This window comes from Sturnira hondurensis, unplaced genomic scaffold (assembly GCF_014824575.4).
Source record: "Sturnira hondurensis isolate 20B ecotype Veracruz unplaced genomic scaffold, ASM1482457v3 Scaffold0022201, whole genome shotgun sequence".
NCBI lineage: Eukaryota > Metazoa > Chordata > Mammalia > Chiroptera > Phyllostomidae > Sturnira > Sturnira hondurensis.
This window is the reverse complement of record NW_028094832.1, coordinates 6400046-6420953: the sequence shown is the minus strand read 5'-3', so window position 1 is coordinate 6420953 and position 20908 is coordinate 6400046. Positions and strand designations below refer to the sequence as shown.

Sequence of the window (20908 nt, the reverse complement as noted above, 5' to 3'; positions counted from 1 at the left end):
AATAAAATATTTTTAAAAGAAAGACAATAATTGGAAGGAAATAATAAAAATAAAGCATATAATTTGTGCATTGTTGAAGTGGTACATAATTATCTCAATTCAGGATATGCATAAGACACAATAGACACATTGATTTAAAAATATGCAAGATCAAAGTAGAACTTCCTTAAATTGATATAAAGAAAGAACTAATAGTCTCAGCTAATACTATGTTTAATGGTATAATAGATTGGAGAAAAAGGCAAGATATATCTTCTCTCTCCACTTAAACTTTTGTCTTACAAATTCTAATCCTGCATATAATAAGACAAGAAGAGCAAATAAAAGCATGGATACGGGAAAGTAAGAAGTAACTGCACTCACAGTCAATGAATGTTTTTGTAGAAAGCCCTAAAAACTTTTCAAAACAACTTACTAGAACTAAAACTAACTTAACAAGCTCAAGAGATACAAAGTCATTTAAAAAAATCAATTGACCTTCTATATAATGATACTTGTATCCAATAAATGCAAATTGCAATTAGAAGATAATTGTATCTACAAAATGATTGCAAATATAAAACAATTTTGAATAAATTTAATAAAATTTATGGTACATTTACACAATGGAATTCTATGCAGCTGAAAGAAAGAAGGAACTCCTACCCTTTGCAACAGCATGGATGGAACTGGAAAGCATTATGCTGAGTGAAATAAGCCAGGCAGTGAAAGACAAATACCATATGATCTCACCTTTAACAGGAAGCTAAACAACAAAACAAACAAGCAAGCAAAATATAACTAAAGACACTGAAATACAGAACAGGCTGAGAGTGTCCAGAGGGGAGAGAGGAGGGAATTTCAGGGGAAAAGGGAAAGGTTTACTGGGAAACAAGTGTAAAGGACACATGGACAAAAACTAAGGGGGGTTGGAAATGAGAGGGAGGTAGGGAGCACTGGGGGTGTGGGCTGGGATGGGAGTAAAAGACAGAAAACTGTACTTGAACAACAATTAAAATAAATAAATTAAAAAAATAAAATGAAAGTTAGAAAATAATAAAAATGAAAAAAAATAAAAGCTGTCATATTAACAGTAAAAAAGAAAGAAAGAAAATCTGTGCAACACTTCTATACAATAAACCAGGACTGTTGCTGAGAGAAATAAAGACTTAAATACAATTATAAATTATTTTAGTGGATACTGAATGCTCACATAAAAACCTGTATGCAGATGTTCATAGCAGCATCATTTAGAGTAGCCAGATGTCCATTAACTGACAACTGAATAAACAAATGCAGTGGATCCACACAATGGAATATTAGTTAGCCATAAAAAGGAATGGAGTACAATAAATATTACAGTATAGCTGAACATTGAAAACACTGTATGAGATGAAAAAAAGCCAGTCATGCAAGACCATATATTATATGATTCCATTAATATGAAATGTCCAGAACAGGCAAATCTATAGTGATAGAAAGTAGATTAGTGGATTCTTAAGCCTGAGGTAGAGAGTGGGGATGACAAAATGTTCTAAAATTGATTGTGGTGTTGGCTGCATAACTCTGTGACTATATTAAAAACCACCAACTGAAGTAATACACACAACTTTTGACCACTAATCACTTAATTTTTCCTTCATTTCTTTAAAAATTCATTTTATGAATTTTAGTTTTTAATCATGGCAAATACACATAACACAAAATGAACCATCTTAACCATTTTTAGGTGTCCGGTTCAATGGTATTAAGTATATTCATACTGTGATGCAAACATCAACACCATCCATCTCTGGAACTCTCATCTTCTAAAACCGAACCTCCATATCCATTTATCAGTTCTTCCTCCCTCCCCCGCACCCCCTGACAAGCACCACCCTACTTTCTCTCTCTATGAATTTGACAATTTTAAGTAGCATAAATAAGCAGAATCATACAGTATTTGTATTTTTATAGCATCTTTTTTTCACTCAGCATAACCTTCTTAAGGTTTATCCATGTTATAGCCTATGTTAGAATTCTTTTAGAGCCAAAGAACCTTCCACTGTATGTCTATACCCTATTTTGCTTATCTCTTTACCTGTCAATAAGCAATCAAGCCACTCACTCCTTTTGGAGATTGTGATTCATGCTGCTTTGAATATGAGTATACAAATATCTCTTCACACTCCTGCTTTCAATTACTTTGGGTATATACCCACAAGTAGAATTGCCAAAACATATAGTAATTCTACGTTTAATTTTTTTGAGGAAGCACCACACTGCTTTCCATGCTTACTAACAATGTACAAGAGTTCAAATTTCTCCAGTAGCACCCTGGTTTGTGTGGCTCAGTGGATGGAGTGCCCAGCTGCAAACCAGAGTCACTGGTTTGATTCCTAGTTAGGGCAAATACCCAGGTTGTGGACCAAGTCCCCAGTAGGGGGGCACTCAAGAGGCAACCATACACTAATGTTTCTCACCATCTCTTTCTCCCTCCCTTACCCCCTAAACATAAATAAAATTTTAATAAATAAAATTAAAAACATTTACTTAGCATAATACTTTCCAGTTCCATCCATGCTGTCACAAAGGGTAGGGGCTCCCTCTTTCTTTCTGCTGCTTAGTATTCTATTGTGTAAATGTACCATGGTTTTTGATCCATTCATCTACTGATGGGCACTTAGGTTGCTTCCAGCACTTGGCTATTATAAATTGTGTTACTATGGACATCAGGGTACACAAGTTCTTTTGGATTGGTGTTTCAGGGTTCTTAGGTTACGATCCTAGAAGTGGAATTGGCAATTCCATTTTAAGTTTTCGGAGGAAATTCCATACTGTTTTCCACAGTGGCTGTACCAGTCTGCATTTCCACCAACAGCGCACCAGGGTTTCCTTTTCTCTACATCCTCTCCAACACTTGCTATTTGTTTCTTTGTTTATAATGGCTGTTCTCACCCTTGTGAAGTGGTATCTCATTGTAGTTTTAGGTTTGCCTATCTCTGATGGCTAGCCTTGCTGAGCATCTTTTCATATATCTCTGGAGCCTGTGTATGTCCTCCCTGGAGAAGCATCTATTCAAGTCCTTTGCCCATAAGCCAGGCAATGAAAGAAAAATACCATATGATCTCACCTTTAAGTGGACCCTAATCAACAAAACAAACAAGTAAGCAACACATAACCAGAGATATTGAAATTAAGAACAAACAGATAACCAGAGGGGAGAGGGGAGAAGATATGGGGGTGGGGCGGGGAAGGTGAAGGATTTTCAGGAATGAGTATAAAGGACACATGGACAAAACCAAGGGGGGTGGAATCAGGTGGGGGGGGTGGGAATGGCTGCCAAGGGCGGGGGGAGAAGTGGGAGGAAAGGTAGACAACTGTACTTGAACCACAACACAAAAATAAAAAATAAATTATAAAAATAAATTTCTCCAGCTGATTGTCAGCACTTACTAATTTCTGGGGTGGGGTTGTTTGTTTTATAATAATGGCTGTGAAATAGTACCTCTTTGTGATTTTGATTTCCATTTCTCTAATGATTAGTGATGTTGAGCTTCTTTTCATATACGTATTGGGCATGCATATCTTCTTTACAAAAATATCTACTTAAGTCATCTTCCCACTTTTAAACTGGTCATTGTCTTTTTAGGGTTATAGGAGTCATCTAATGTATCGTGGATATTGATCCCTTATCAGATTGTTATTTAGGAATATTTTCTCCCATTTCTCCCAAAATCTCCCTGGATTTTCTTCTTATTCATTTGATAGTGTCCTTTATTTCACAAAGGTTTTTAATTTGCATGAGTATCAGTTTGCCTTTCTTCTTTATGGAAATATCGATGATGGGATTTCATTTAAACAGGAAAAAACCTTTTAAATGAACCTGAAAACATTTGAGGTCATGATGGCCTTCTATTTGTTATTAAGGAAGGGTTGCTATTTAAAATAAGAAGCTCAGGTATGCCCATGTCTCTTAGGCACTTGGGCACTTAGGAGGCTCCAGAAGGACTTTAGAGGAACGAGTTCCCTCTTCCCTCAGCTAACTTTGAAAAAAACCAAAAAATTCTGCTAAAACATCTGTGGAAGCAATCAATCTCTGGTACATGCCTGCACTGAGTTGCTTTACTTTGGACGTGTTCTCACACTGCAGCCACGGACCTACGAGGTCTGTGCGCTGGCTGTGTGCCAGGATCCCTGGGTTTTCCTCTTGGAGAAGAAGGCCTCGCCTGAGATTTGACCTGCCTAACTAAAGATTTGTCTTCGGATGAACCTTATCTCTAGTCCTTTCTACAACACTAGTCAAACAAAATGGGGCTCATAAAAATTTACTCATATTATTATGATTTCTGTCTATATCCTTGGGAAAAAATAGATGTTCAAAACACTGAAACACTGAGTATGATTAATGTCATCACTTGATTTCAAGGGACATCATGTAAAACACTGTCTCAGAAGGCATTGCTATCAGGTTAGTTTTTCAATTACAAGTGTGGCAATGACTATATACTTATAACGTGTAAACAATAGATGCAATAAATTATCCATAATAAACTATGCATTAAAGAGCATCCGTTATTTTATGGGAATGAGTTTTCTGATGAAAATATTCTGGCTTTCAGTTAGGAATATGGAGATGCATCAGACCATCTTTTCTATGCTCAAGAGTTTGATAATCTTTGAAAGAAAATACTGAGAAACAATTTTTGATTTATAGTGAAATAAATAGAGCTGTAGCAGACATTTTTCAGGTTTAGAAATTTTCTACTCTACGACGTGACTCCATAAAGACAGAGCCTCATAAATTATTGGGATAATTTCATTCAGAGTTCAGGTTTATTACACTGAGGCCAACATACTGGAAATAATCTTTAGGGAAACAATAGCAATCTGGCCTGTCTTACCAATAGATGGGAAAGCAGGTCAGGAGCAATTTACTAATTCACTCAGCAGTAAAGATAATTACTGTTTTTAATAATAATGTACTACAGGCCAATGTAATTGGTTCATGCCTCATGTTTAAACTGTTCTAGCTTAATAAGCGCAAGCACATTATATTTACTTTGCTTGGTCTAAAAACCCATGATGCTGAAATTTGACCTTTAAATGATCTCCTGTGCAGTTCTGTACTATTTGTTTTGGATTATTGGAGATCCTGGATATTTTTAACTAACATGAGTACTTGTATGTTTTCATAGGTCCTCATTTCCTTTCTGTTGTGTCAATTAGGGCATATAGAATACATTTAGCATGGTCTCAAAAAGCACATACCAGAAAAGAAAAAGGAAAAAAACAGTTTCAGTTATGTGAATTAGAGAAACAGGGACAGATACAAGCTTCTTTATTCACTCAGATCTCTTTCTGCAGTAGAAATGAATTCCATCATTTTTTTCTCATTCACTTCAAATTAGTGCTGTGTTATGCAAAATGTAATATATATGGAATAAAAAATACCATGTTGGGCATATATTTACTCTCAACTAAGAATAAGTAACCTTTTAAGTGCCTTCATTGTCCTTGTCCTGTGAATGATTTATCCTGTACAGGTAATAACTGTGGGCTGGCATTTCATCAATGCTACCATGCCAGGCAGACGGTGCTGAGAGCAGTGCGAAGATCTTTTCTCCCTCATACCACCAACTGGGTGGCACTGAGGCTCCCATGGCCCCAGTCATTGGGTGTATGGTACATCTCAGCTGCCTTTGTGGAGATTCTCCTCAGCTGAAGTAGGTTGTATCACCCAAGGTCATGTCACATTCCTGATGCACCATACACCCAGTGAGTGATCAATATTCATGATATTGTCTCTGCAGACTACTTGTCTCAACTCAGGCCAGTTGTGTGGGACAACCAGGTATCGAACTCAGAGTATTTTTTTTATGACTGTATGGTCGACCACTTACCCTGTTCCCAACCCTGCTTCTTTAAAGAAGAAGGGTTCACTTCCAGAATGTACTGACAGCTAGAATTCTTCCATGTCAACTTCCTGCATGCCCTTGGAGGAGATATCCCAGATATTCTAGCTTGTGAAGCTACTCAATTTTAACTGCTCTCAGCTTCGTAGATCGACTTTGTTGGTTTTCTGTTTGTTTTTTATTTTTATATTTAGTTTGTTCTGTGATTGGTTGATTGTTCTTAAACCAAACTAATATCTCTAATACATATTTCTTATCAACTTTTTAGCAGTGATTTGGACAAAGAATATGACCAAATTATCATAGTTTTTATGTCAACAGTGGACATAAATAAATGTCCTTTAAATCAAACCTGAAACATATTAACTAAGATTTAAATTTGTATATATCTTTTGTTTCATTAATCTCAATCATATCACTGAGGATATTTTGGAAAATATCAATTTTGATTTATCCCAGACCAAATAACTAAGATCCATGATTTATGTGTATCTAGAATTTTAAATCAGATTATTTCTTAGAAAAAAACACTCAAGCTTTGAGTTGATGAAACTAATAATGAAGTGTAAAGGGGAGAATGGAGGAGCTCTTATTAAAATTTGAACTTTGAATATATAATCTTAGTGATTCTTCTAATGATAATAAATATATCATTATCTATCATATTGTACTTGCACTAACACATACGAGAGAGCATTTATTCCTCTTAGTGTAATAAATAGTCTTGTCATAACTGCCCCCAATAGAATCTTAACACTTTCCCCGATTTCAGCCTGTAATTTTACTTTGAAAAGAAACGCCTCTTTCCTATTAAATGGATGCAAACCAGATAAAATTCTTTCACCTACTCCAGAAGTAGAGCCTGCGGCTGCAACTACCTCTAGCTCATGTGAGCACACTATTGTTCAATATCAATGAGTGTGTAGGAAGGATCATGTGATCCAAGCGAACCAAAACAAATCTGAATATTACTTCAGTGACTGGGAAGAGATATTATCCTTCTTTCCTCCTAACCTTAGGACATTCAAGACTAATTGGCTCCAAGCCATTTGCCACCATAACATTTAGTTACCCTGTCTCCTTAGTCTGTTTTATACAATATCTCTCAGTTAATTTTGCCTGTTGCTTTGCTTATGATAGACTTGAGTTAATGGTTTGGGGAGCGGTTATTGAACTTTTTATTTTCACAAATTTTTATTTTATTTAACAAGTTCTAGTTCTCTTGTAAAAATTTCTATCTTGTTGTATAGTTCCTGGCCATATTAATAGACTCCAGCTTAAGGTCTACAGATGAGATTGCTACAATCTGGACAGTTTACCTTTTCCTCTGGAAGATGCACAGACTTGGCAGATCACCTTAATCCATCAGGCACTGGGCTGACCTGACACTGGATTGAAGCCTCTTTATAGCCCAGCCTGCAGTTTATCTCTGGTTCACCCAGTATTGAGGTTCAGGCCTTTAAAGATCCCCACTGAAATCTGGGATATTTATAAAGACCTCACCTACTTGCCAAGTCCTGAACTACTCATTTTCTCTTTTTGTACTGTGACACTGTGGAACACTTTGTTCTGCAATCCAGCAGCTTTAGGACCCACTTCTTATTGTCCTTCCCTTTGCAATGCAAATATTCAGCATATGCCTCAAGGGGAAATTGGCATTTTTCTGGATCAATTCCCTATGCTTCTATTCTCACCAACATTTTGGCTCTTGTCCATTCCTGGATCCTTTGGCATCCCTAAGCTTCATTTCTGTCTCTCCAGACCTGTGAAATTGCCAAAAACTGTGCTGGCTTCTTCCTATTAGCAGAGACCATTTTTCTTTTTGTCTTTGGCTAGGATTTGTGCCAAGAACTGGCAAATGCCCTGATGATAGAATCAGCTGCAGATTCAGATTTTTTTTTCTGGGAGATCTTGGTCTTTAAAGTCTTGTTTACCTCAGCAGTTTTCTAGTATCTTAAAAAGTATGTTTTTAGAATTCAATCAGATTTTCTTTCTAGTTGTTATTTAAGGATCATAGGTTTGTTGCAAGATACTTGAAAATTTCAGAATTTCCATGTTTACTGTATTTTAAATAAATAAAGCAAACTGTTTAAACTTTTTAAGCAATAAATGTGAATTTAGTAAAGTAAAAATAAAAACAATTTATTTCAGTTTATTTCAAAACAAGAAGAAAAATCATGTAAAATCTTGAGATTTTTTTCTCCTGAATTATGTAATACCAAAAGAAAATTTATGCAATAAATTGAAAAAACTTACAATGAACAAAAGCATATAAGAAAATGCATTATAGAGAAAATTTTTTCAGAAGGAATAGAGTTCAGGATAAAATTTCACTTGGAAAAAATAAGAATATTTTATGTCACTGAGTTTGTGCTTCAATATTCATTTAGAGGTCCTACTGAATGAAATAAGAATATTAAAAAGTAAATCTTAAAAGCTAAGTAGAAAATATTTTAAACTGTTAACATTCACATTGTACAGCTCTTTATCTTAGTAAATTCAAAATATTTTTCTGGAAATTTGTTTTTCAATAATGAGCTACTTCAGAAGTGATCTGCATTAAATGATCAACATGTAAAGTCAAGGAATTTTCCAGCATAAAAAGAGCAAAATTTAGACAATAAAAGGAAAACAGAAAAATATCAAAAAATATCACACTAAAAGTATAGTGCAATAAACTTTGTAAAAATGCAGAGTGAGAAAACATAGTATCGTAAAATGTTCATTCTCCTTACTTACTTGTGCTACAAATTCAAACTAATTCCTTTGACAATTCCAAAAATGTTTTAAATGAGACTGCAACTAGAAAGGAAAGAAAAAAAATCAGCCATGGTGTTTGAGAATGTTAAGAAATGATGGCACGTAAAAAAATCCCACATAATATACATGGATTGAACTGGAAAGTATTATGCTAAGTGAAAAAAGCCAGGCTATGAAAAGTACCATATGATCTCACCTATAAGTGGAACCTAATCAACAGAACAAATGGGCAAAATAGAACCAGAGATATGGAAATAAAGAACAAACTAACAGTGACCAGAGAAGGAGGAGGGAGGGAGATAATGGGGAAAGAAGAGGAAGGGGCAAGTCAAGAAACACAAATAGAGGACTCAAGGGCATGGACAATGTGGTGGGGAATTGACTGTGGGATTGCGGGGGACAGGTTAGGTGTGAGCAATGGGGAAAAAGGCAAGACGACTATAACTGAAAAACAATAAAAAAATAAAACATAGAAAATTAAAGCAGTATAATAATATGTAGAACTAGTGTAAAAACATAATTAAAAAAAGAATGAACAATGACTTTAAATTGCCAACAACATTGATTGGAGCAAGTATTAACTATTCAATATCAATAACTATTCTGGGGATAATTGACCATAACCTTTGTGATAGCAATTGGCCATTCATTTGTAAAATAATTAATTATGTTCCTAAAAGTAAAATCAAAGCAATAAACATACTAGATGAAAATATATTTTAATATTGTTATGATAAAATAAGAAAAAAGAACATACAACTATAAAGAAAAGATTTTATAAGCTTTACACATTTGGTTCAAAAATAAAGCAACTATTAATTAAAATTTTAACTATTAATTAAAATTTTAAAATTAAAACTTGTATTATAAACAAAAGTGAGAAAGGCAGATTAACTATTCATTAAGTTAATATAATATACAAATAGACAATTCACAGTAAAAATATTATGGATTGCTTGTTAAAGATTTGTCTGGTTCAAAACTTGCTGGTATATATAGTGAATATTTCACCACATTAGAGTGGAAATCCCATGGTAGAGAAGGAACCTTGATTGAATTGCTTAACTCTATCTCCCCAGGTCTTAGGATAGTGATATCCTGTAACATAGTTTTTTTCAATTAAAACATATGTGAATACATAAATGAATAATATGAACATACAAATAAAATAACAATATATTTTAATTTTAAAGAGATAAATAACTTCTTTCTGTGAAAAATGTGAGGACTATTTCACTGCTGCAATTTGAGGGAGACTGTAAATTTGTCGCACCCTCTGAGCAGCAGTAGGGCAGTATCCATCACATTCAAAATGTTTATTCCATTGGGCCTAACACATCAGGGAAATCATTTCCATGATATTCTCTGACCTTGATAACCCAGCTGGAAATGGCATATGGGTTGGGTAGGTAGGTCAGCATAGACCAAATTTCTTTCGGATTTTTGGTATATGACCAAAGGACCTGTGGGCATGGACCTTTTAGACAGGACCCAATGTCTACTAATCAATAAAACTGTAAGAATCTTGAGACCAGATACTGGCTTTCTTTCATTGTTTTGTCCCCTGAAGCAGTAAGTATAGGCCTTTCTAGGTGGAAGGCACATAACGTATTTGCTGAATGCAACTGGAAGTCTGAAATAACTCAAATGAGAAGATTAGCACTGTTGCAATGAAGAAATACCTTAAAACAATTAAGAGTAGAGAAATTATTTTGTTGTTCTCTTTGAGGACATATTTTATTTTATTTTTTTTTAGATTTTATTTATTTATTTATCTTTAGAGGGGAAGGAGAGAAACATCAATGTATGGTTGCCTTTCATGCATCCCCTGCTGGGAGTTGGCCTGCTGGGAACCAGCCTGCAACCCAGGCATGTGCCCTGACTGGGAATCGAACCGTGATTCTCTGGTTCGCAGGCCCGCGCTCAATCCACTGAGCTACACCAGCCAGGGCTTGAGGACATATTTTAGAGTTTATGAGTTATGAATAGAGAGAGCTACCACTATTGAAATAACTATTTGAATATACTCCTGTAAATCTACATTCACTCTTGTTCGGTTATGAACATCACCACTTTATCCTACCAAAATTTTTTTTATTCCAACTTCAAGAACAACAGACTCTTCTAATGACAACAACAAAATATCAGCTGGCTTCCTACTTGACAATCCTTTCTGAGAGTCCCTTTTCTGTGAGTCAAATGATATTCACTGGCAAAGCATCGTCTCTCACTTTTTTTATAGCTTTCTTCAAAATGCCATTGGAGTACTGTGACCAAGAAAACTAATCTCTGACTAAAAAACCGTTTGCTTTAATAATTTGCAATATTTTGGATGGGCAATGATAAATGTACTCAGGCAAATGTAGTTGAATGACAAAGAAATAATTAAAAGACAGGAATCCTAAGTATAAAAGAGTAAGTCATTGAATTACCAATCTTTTAATTTGTCACATAAAATATAATCTAAACAATATGAAAGCTTCTATTTTACTTTTAATTTAATTTGAAACAATTTCCTATTTTTTTTACACACATAAGAAAAACAACACATTTGGTTTTTGGCAAGCAGAGCCCAATAGGGAAAATCACAGTTTACCTTTACTATTTGTGAATGTCAGAAAAGGAAGCAACTCTGCAAAATTTTCTACATATAGTTGAAATGACTGAAAGTAAGTTTGGACTTTAGAAATTATACAGAAAAACTACCGAGGAGGTTTTAGCTTATCGGTGATTATCAATAACTAATGAACTGCTTAAGTTTATTTAAAGGGTAGCTAGATAACTAGATGGACAGATGCATAGAGTGATAGAAAATAGACAGATGATAGATAGATAGATGCACACATACATACAAACATCATACATACAGATAAACACATACATACACATACATACCGATAAACATCAATATGCCCCTTTCCCCAAATCACTGCTAAATTTAATTGTTTTACATTAAACAATCATGAAGATTTACAAATATTAGTATCTCCACAATACTTCACAATACTTTGCTATTGTTTATAATCTAAAAAGTCAAGCCAGGCCAGGTAGCTCAGTTGGTTAAAGCATCATCCCTGTAACACTAGGGTTTCAGGTTCCATCCCAGGTCAGAACACACACATGTAAGACTCAACCAATGAATGCATAAGAATTGAAACAACACATTAATGTTTCTTTCTCTCTCTCTGGAGAAGTCTCTAAAAATAAAGCAAAGTGATTGAACTTAACTTTTTAACTAGTCGTTTTAAATATTAATTTAATTTAGTAAGAAGAGTGATGAATTTAGCTGGAACTAACATTCAGTCATTTTATTTTGTCAGTATGTATACCATTGATTGATAAATAGAACTTTGATATTTTTTCTCACTTGATTCAATGCTATTTACAACTGTTTATTTACAGCACAGAAACACAGTGTTTTCTCTTCCCCCCATAATGATTGATCATCTGTGCTATAAAGGCTCTACCTTTTATTCTACCTAAAACGTACCCTGCAGTTATTTCTGATTAGTGAAAGTGATTCTATTTTTCCAGGACTGTCAGAAATAAATGATGGCATAGATTGATATCCTACCAGAAAAAAAAACCAAAATAAAACAAAAAAATACAAGGAAACAAGAAAGAAAGGAAAGGAAGAAGAAGGGAATAGGAGGAAGGGAGGAAGGAGCAAAGGGAGGGGGGACAGTAGGAGGAGGGGAGGGAGGAGGAAGGAAGAAAGAAAAATAAAGAAAAGCAAAAGCTAATGAGTTTTGAATTGATTCCATTAGCAATAGTCATGATTGCTTGCATGGGGAAAAAAGATTGTTATAAAATAGTCTATTAAAATGCCAGGAAATTCCTCTGTAGTTTAAATACTCTTAAATTTTTAAATGCTATACTAGTTAGCAGAGCTGTAGTAGATTGAATTAAGCATCATTATTGATTTCCCAAGACTTTGTTGGTGTATTGCCCATTTAAACACATTATCAGATACTTAAAGTGTAATTTCTAGTGTTTGAAGAACATTTACCTCATTTAAAATAGCTAATAACATCATTCAAATGAGAGAAGGTGTCAGGACTTAATAAATGAAAATGCTGGATGCAGACATAATGTCCATTAGAGCAGAAGCCAAACAGATTCATATAATGTCTTGAATAAAATATTTCAAATATAAAACTCTATTAATAATTGAACTGCATTATAAACTATAATTATGAAGAGTCAATTAAATAATTATGGTTAAGAACATCCATGGCATTTTAGCGATACAGTAGAAAATCATCTTGGAAATATAAGGTTTCAATTCATGTGTAAAAGCGAAATGATTTTCTATTTGAATAGGTATTTTCATTTGTTTACTGAAAGTTTTACATTTGAATACTAACATTGCATATAAATGTTCAGCTTTCTGTAAAAATGAATTACTGGCATTCTTTTTGTTTCATATTTTACAGCATAGAATACCTAGTCAGAATTTCAATGTATTTTTAAAGAGAATAAATATTTATTTATATACATATTAATGAATTATACTTATTCTGAGTATTACTATGAGACTTTACCAAAACTCACTCCTTACTTCTCTTACTAATAGGTTAAATTTGTGATATGCAAAGAAAAATTGAGAAAGGTAAACTTTATTTAGAAATTCTCAGTTTATACTCAAAATTCATTGGCCAAGTAGTCTAACTTGGTCATGCAGATGTTTGACTCATTCAATTCATACATATTATCATCTAGTTGTATCAAATGATCTAGTGTTTAAATTGTGGAATTTATTCTAAGCGTTCAACATTACATTAGTGTTTTATCACTGTTTTCTGGACTCAGTGCTTTTAACATATGAGTTAAAGTGCAAGTTAATGACTTACCATAACACAAATCAGTTATATTAAATAATTGCCTTGGAGTCAAAGCTAATTATTTTAGATTGCATCACACAGAATATTCCATTATATCAGTGAAGAATAATAAGAATTACTAGTTACCTATGTTAACATTAAAAAATACAGAAACATATTACAATATTATTTATTGAATATAGACCCCTTCACACTTTGTAGCTATCCCCACATCTTACTGTCCTCTGGTCTCTGTTTCTATGAATCTGTTTTTCTTTTGTTTTGTTTCTCTTTATATTTGTATTTCAGTTTTGATGATTTCTAGTGTCCTGTCTTCAAAGAATTTTTCCCTGTCATATTATGTTCATTAATCTATTGAAAGTATTCCTTCCTCACCTTTAATAATGTACCTTTTCTACCATTTACATTGTACTTATTAAAATATTTTCCTGTCTCTCTGATGAAATGTCTATTTATTTATACATGCTGTCCATATTTTCCACTGGATCCTTTTATTTTTTTGTCAGTCACTTCATGGTCCCTGTTAGATATTTCTAACTTCTAGATGTATTCTGTCCCTGTTCTGTTGTCTGCTTTTATCTCTTGCTAATAAATGCTTTCCCCATTTGCTTTTTTGTGTGTCTCATCAGTTCTGATGCAATGATAGATAGTGAGTATAAAAATCAGTTGAGATGGAGGTAAAGGGTTTTTATGTTCAGAATGGCCACACCTCATCTCCTGTCATGCAGTTACTGTGAGGTATTGCTGAATGAGGACTTGAGCTGGTTGGGATCTTGGTGTTGCTGTAATTATCTTCAGCAAACACACACTTCAGATTTTTCCAACAGCATATAGTTGCTGCCCTGTCGTTAGGAGCCCAAAGTGCCATGCAGTTTTTCCAGTGTTTATGCTCCACCCCACTCCAGACTGTTCTTCACTATTATGTGATTTTTGCAGGAGGTGGGGTGGGGTGGGGAAGACGCACTAGATTCCTAGGAGTACCTTAACAAAGCACCATGAACTCGGTAGCTTAAAACAAAAGACATATATTCTCTCATAGTGCTGGGGACTAGAAGTTTGAAACCAGAGTACTAGAAGAGCTGTGTTTTCTTCAAGGCTTCTCTGAGGAATGTTTTACACGTTGCTTTTAGCTTCTGTCTTTACCAGAAATCCTTAGCAGTCCCTGGTTTATAGATACATCACTGTAGTCTTTGCGTCCATTATCACAGAGCATTCTCCCTGTGTGCCTTTGTCTCTTCTTCTAACAAAGACATGAGTAATAGTAGATTATGGTCCACATTAGTGAACCCCCTTAACTCGATTATGTCTGCAAAGCTCCTTTTCCAAATATGGTCACATTCTCACAGATAAGGTTTTGCATGAGAAGGTGTAGGACTTCAATGTATCTTTTGACATACACAGTTCAACCCCTAATGGAGCTTTTCTGTTCCTTTCACCATCTTATTGAATGCAAGTGCTCTGTGTCTGACTTCGGGGGAGGTGAATCTTTGTCAGCATCATTTCCCACCCTGCATAGTGCATGAACTCCGCCGTGCATTTTGGAAGGTCTTGAGAAGGAGGAAATTTTTCTGCCCCACTCCAGCAGTAGCAGACTTTTTAGTGTCACTGCAGGATCCTGGTCCCTACCAGGTATTTGTGCCCTCTGCTGTAGGTAAAAAACTTTTCTTCTGCCCATCACTCAAATCTTCAAATGCAATGCCTGGGCCTTGGGGCAGGTGGGGCTTTTACTTCTCACTCAGCAGCTTCCAGCTCTTGCCTGACATGTAAAAAGATTCAGGAGATTCAGGGTAGGTTTACTTGCATTTGTGTGACTGCAGAGTCCTCTTAGGCTTCCGGCCCTGACCTCTGTCTCTTACATGAGCACCCGGAGCAGGCTTATAGGAAATAGCTGACGGGGCTGGACTCTGATGTCTGGGGTTCACAGAAGTTCCAAACCTTCACAGTATTACCCATTAGGAAGAGTTCCAAATTTCAGCTGTTTCCTTTTCATGTCACTCTAATTGTTTCTTTGTAAACGACATGTTTCTTAGCTGAGGGCAAATATAGTTCCTACATTTATCACTGATATTCTAAATTGTGCTAAGTAATGTTTATCTTAGTCACTCTAGCTGCTATAACAAAAATACCATAGATTGGGTAACATAAACAAACAAATATATTTCGCAGAGGTCAGGAAGTCCAAGGTCAAGGCACCAGCAGATTCAGTGCGTGGTGAGGGCCTCCTTCCCGGTTCATAGAAAAATATCTTCACATGGCAGAAGGGTGTGAGAATGCCCTCTTGAGTCCCTTTTATACGGGTACTAATGGTACTAACGCTATAAACATTCAGTTTATAGCAATGTTTATGTTTGAAATGTTTTTTATTATTCTGTTCAAGAGCCACTGTGATACCTCAGGCATAAACCCTATGCCTGAGGGTTTATGGCCTGCATTAATTTTAAATATTTATCGACCTTATCATTTTGAATATTGCTTTTTCCTATTATCTTTCATTGATGTTTCTGGAAACTTTAGTGGACATATTTTGTGCATTTTGAATCTAGCCTTCATTTTTAAACTTCTTTTGTGTATCTCCATTTTTTACATTTTCATGTCAATTTTTCTTTCAAGATTTATTTATTTGGTGTTTGTTAAATTTTTATACTTTGTTGCACTGTCTTATGTCTATGATGATTTTAAGTTTATTTATTTATGGTTTATGCCTCCTATGATTTTGTTACCTGAAAATTTTTTAGTGTTTTATTCTAATGTTTATAGTTACTGCTGAGACATGCATGTGATGGATCATTCTTTTATGTGTTTTGCAATTTTAAATGTGATGTCGTATTTCTTACCATTTTAACCATGGGAATCCTGTCTGGAGGAAAATGAGAGAGTGTCCTTCCAGATTTATATCTGCCAGGCACCTTAGAGGCCTAAGTAATCCGACAATAGTTTTATATTACATTTTTTTCTTTAGAACTCCTAGACCAGGTAGGTAATACAATTTAAAAACATGCTTATAGTTATTTTATTTTTCTGATATATTTTGGTAGCTGATTTTGAAAAAAATGACAGTAGTAATAAAAGTTGTTTTCCTTAAACAAATTACAAACACCTAGTTCTAGGATCCCTATCCCTATTCCTCATTGCTCCTTTTTTTCTACATAAAACTTTTCACCATTGAAATGTTTGAAGCTTTACTGATTGTTTGTTGTCTCTGAGTAGAATAAAAGATCCTTAAGGATAAATGTTTTGTATGCTTTGTTCACTATTTGTACCCAGAAGCACCAAAGCCCACCATTATTTGATCAATTTACTTTTTATCATAAATCATTGTCACCAAAAAAGTGAGCAAGTCTGATTATTACATGTATGATCATATATTAATAATGTGATATTAAGGGAATTTTTACTATAAATTCCACATTAAGAGGAGGAACATTATTATCTAACATCCTTCTTGGACAAGTAAAAGGATTCAGTTTATAAAGAAAGCAGAGGATGATTATATTAAAGTAAATTTTTTGGCTATTCTTGAAAAGATGTATTTTTTCAAAATTTTTAATTTTATAAATCCAGCTATATTTTTATTAAAACTGTAACTAAATCAGTAAAATATCTAATATTATAAAACCCTTTTAATATTTAATGCAGTAAATTTAAGGTCTAATGGTGGCCAGAGAGACGTCTTCCTGAGTTAAAGAAAAACACAAAGTTTTCCATATTTTGAAAACATTTTAGAGTTAATTTTAATTATATATGTTATGTCAAAACATAAATCAGTTAATAAAATAAAGATAAGGTAACATTTGAAAAAATTAGTAGATAGATTATTTGGTAATTCAACAATAAAAATACTCAATGTATAACATTTTAGAAAAGCATTTGGTATGCTGGATCAACAAATTTGAAATGATATACAGTAAGTATATCAAATCAATACCATTTTAAAGTTAAGGCAGTGCTCTTATTTTGTGTTATTCTGCTGTTGCTCATTATGTCTAATTTGTCCACTATTCTAGCCACATATATTAAAACTTTTTCAGTGTCTGTGAGTAATCAGTCATCTTTGATGAACAGTTGATTAGATAGAAGAAATGAAGACGGAAGAGTCACCTTTAGTTGGATTAGGAAAAAAGACACATTAAAAAAAATCAGTGATGTTAGCCAATTTCATCTTTTGCTTGCTATTATAAATCTATATCTTCTCTAGATGATGCAATATTTTAGTTGATGAATGGAGGTAAATTATTACTGAACCAATGAGTATCTCAGTCAAGTCAGAAGGAGTTGTCCTGAAAGCTCTCAGCATTCATGACCTAGGACCACTCAACTATGTCCTGCCAAAAAATAGATACATTTTGTGAATTTCAATCTAGAACTTCGAATGAATAAAAGGCAGACTGTTTGACCTTCATTTTGGACAACACAAATATAAATATAAATATATATATATATATATATATAATTCAAGGTATACAGAGTTTCACTGTAATGTGGTACTGAGGTCTTGCTTCAGTAGTGAGAAGATTCAGGGATATCAAGTGAAAAAATAAACTTGATAGTGAATAGAGATAAATATGTAGTTATATATGCAATCTACCACTGAACACATGGGCTTACATGAAATCATTAATCTATCTTTTCTACTTCCATTGAGGTGAACTATGCTTTCTATATAGAAATTGCTGCATGCACTCAGTTTTTATAAGACAGTCACAAGTATTAGCATCTTTCTTAAAACAAACATCAGATGAACAAAATTTAAAAATATTTCTTGCTTTATTTTGAGAATGTAATCACTCAACATTAGAGGTAAAGCAATCTGCCTGATTTTGAGAATAAAAAGAGAAAATAGTGCACACCTCCTCTACTTGAAATCGTCATTAGGAACAAAAAAGTAAGACTGATACACTGTGGGCTTTAGCAAATGTTTGGATTTCCATCGTATCTATTTGTTCTGTCTAGGACTGAAGAAATCGTCTCGCATGGTCACTTTTGGACTAAATGCTCCGGGCAACCTAAAGTCTAGCATCAGCATCGGAGGTGGTAGTAAATTTCCAGTTTGCCGAATGTTGCCAGGGCCAAGCGAAGACAGAACAAGACGGTGCTTGATGTTCCAGATATAAACACAGCAGCCATCCCTGTCAACAGTTGCTATTTGGATGCATGTATGGTCTTTCTCTAAAAATTCAAAGCAAATTTCCTTGCTATTTTAAATCATTTTTATGCACTAACATTTGGAATATGAACGATGTTAAACCAGAGGTTAATGTTGTGGTCTATTTAATTTGTGAATGTTTAAATTATCCTTCAAAAGACTCTGCTTTTCATAGGCAGAATAGTAGTTACCTTGGGGATCTGGAAACTGCAGGGAAGAGGCCCGAAGGGCTTCTGTGTGCGGGTCGCAGTTCATTCCTTCCTCGGATCTGCAAACACAGATGTATTCAAGTTGAGAACATTCATCAGTCTTACGATTGTGCTCCAGTCACTTTTCTGTACATATACTTTTCTTCACTCATAGATTTACTCTAAAAATAGCTATGTTCCTTTGCAGTTATGTTCTAAAACAAAAGTTAAAAGAGTACAGAAAATTAGACTTCTTATTCACATTAGATCATTCTGGGATATTTTTCTCATATCAAGGCAATAAGACAGGCAAAGTGACATGGGCAACGGAACATTAAATGTCATCTGATCTGCTGCATTTCTTCTTTTTAATTTTTAAAAAGGCTAAGGCTGGTGTGAAAATAACCAGTGCTCGTGAATAACTTCATCATTTATGACCTTATACAACATTATTGTCTGATAAATCTTCATTAAAAGAGTCCTGAATACTATTTATAATGTTATTGTAAGTAATTAGATTTATAACATATATAATTATAATCAAATATATATTATAATAATTATACAGACTACTATAAATAATTAAAACAATTTATTATTATGATTACTGTGGACAAAGCTAAACATAAAAATTGTATTTTCCTTTTTAAAAGGCTTTTTCTTTTTTTAAAGATTTTATTTATTCATCTTTAGAGGGGAAGGGAAGGAAAGAGGGAGAGAGATATCAATGTATGGTTGCCTCTCATGCATCCTCTGCCAGGAACCGGGAACTGGCCTGCAACCCAGGCATGTGCCCTGACTGAGAATCGAACCGCGATCATGTGGTTTGCAGGCCCATGCTCAATCCACTGAGCTATACACCAGCCAGGGCTGTATTTTCTTTTATAATGTCAGAACATTCCTTCTATTAAGATTTAATATATTTATTATTTTTGAAGTCTAGATAACCACCTTAAGCCCCCATACTCAAAATACTTCACAATAGTAAATCAATTATTTTAAAGGTCCTGATGAACTTAATGACAAATATACTCTCCATATATTTATAATGTAAGACAATAAAAATGCATAAAAGGCTATTTGTTTGGGCTCATTCTGAAGAAAGAACAAATCAAATGCCTTCCATCTTACAATTTCTGCTTATTGACCAATAATATTAACATTTGAAGAGTAAAACCAACTTTTCCTTGAGCGACTTCGAGACAGAAACATCCGGAAGTTCTGCATGCTGAAAAAAATGCATGTACTCTTTATTGCCACCATTTCCTTCTTGCCTGAAATACCCTTGTAACATTTTTAACTGATATTCTATAATTACTTAAATACACCCAAAACTCTTGAGTTGGGGCTTACATAGCAACGCACTCAGCAGATGAAATTACAGTGCATGTTGCTCACCACCACGGTAACAAATCCTTGCAGAAGAGCAAATAAAAACATATAATAATCTAAGTGAAGTGGGGTTTTGAGGAAGTTGTTCAGTTACAGATCTGGGCTCAGTGGAACCAGCCCCTGAAAGCCTGCTGCCTGATTTCTTTGCTGTGTCATCCCATGCATCTGCACAGCTTTCAGCATCCCCTGCGTCAGACACGCAGGTCTCAGAGCAGCGGCCACTGCAGTGCACGCCTGCAAAGCCTCTCCAGGGGCTTCACAGCAAACTGCCAGGAAGCAGGACCAAACTGGAATTAGCAGCCTGAATCTCCTATCCAGAGAAGTAAACAGTACACAGCCTAGAAGTATTTTCCTCTCTATTTAAAAATAGAGATGAAATTTAGCTGCTGGAGCATTGCTCAATCCCCTGTCATCTCAGTGAGTTCATAGTGTGTAAATATTGTGATCTTCATAAATAAATACTGAGGCACAGCTGGTGCCGGTAAGATATCGCTGTTAGGTTGCTGTGGCCCTGTTATCACCAGTGGGTGTTGCTAATTATTCTCAGAACTGAGGTTCTGGCATGGGAGGGGAATGGAATGTAGAGGAAAGTCAACAGAGGTTGAAAAAAAATAAAATAAAACATTGTTTGTTTCTGTCCATAGCAAGGACATTCCACCCTCATGAAAGCCAGAGATACTTACAGCTATAGGTATGTGGGTTGCTCTT

At 34.6% G+C, this 20908-nt stretch overlaps 1 long non-coding RNA gene across 1 annotated transcript in view; it reads right to left on the bottom strand.

Moving 5' to 3' along the window:
* Window positions 1–20584, bottom strand: part of LOC118978936 (uncharacterized) — a 54029-nt gene extending 33445 nt beyond the window's left edge. Inside the window, exons 1-2 of the long non-coding RNA XR_005064811.1 lie at window positions 20207–20584; window positions 18812–18888 (exon numbers count right to left, since the gene is read on the bottom strand). This is a non-coding gene — a long non-coding RNA (uncharacterized LOC118978936). The remainder of the gene's footprint in view (window positions 1–18811; window positions 18889–20206) is intronic.
* Between the last annotated feature and the right edge of the window lie 324 nt (window positions 20585–20908).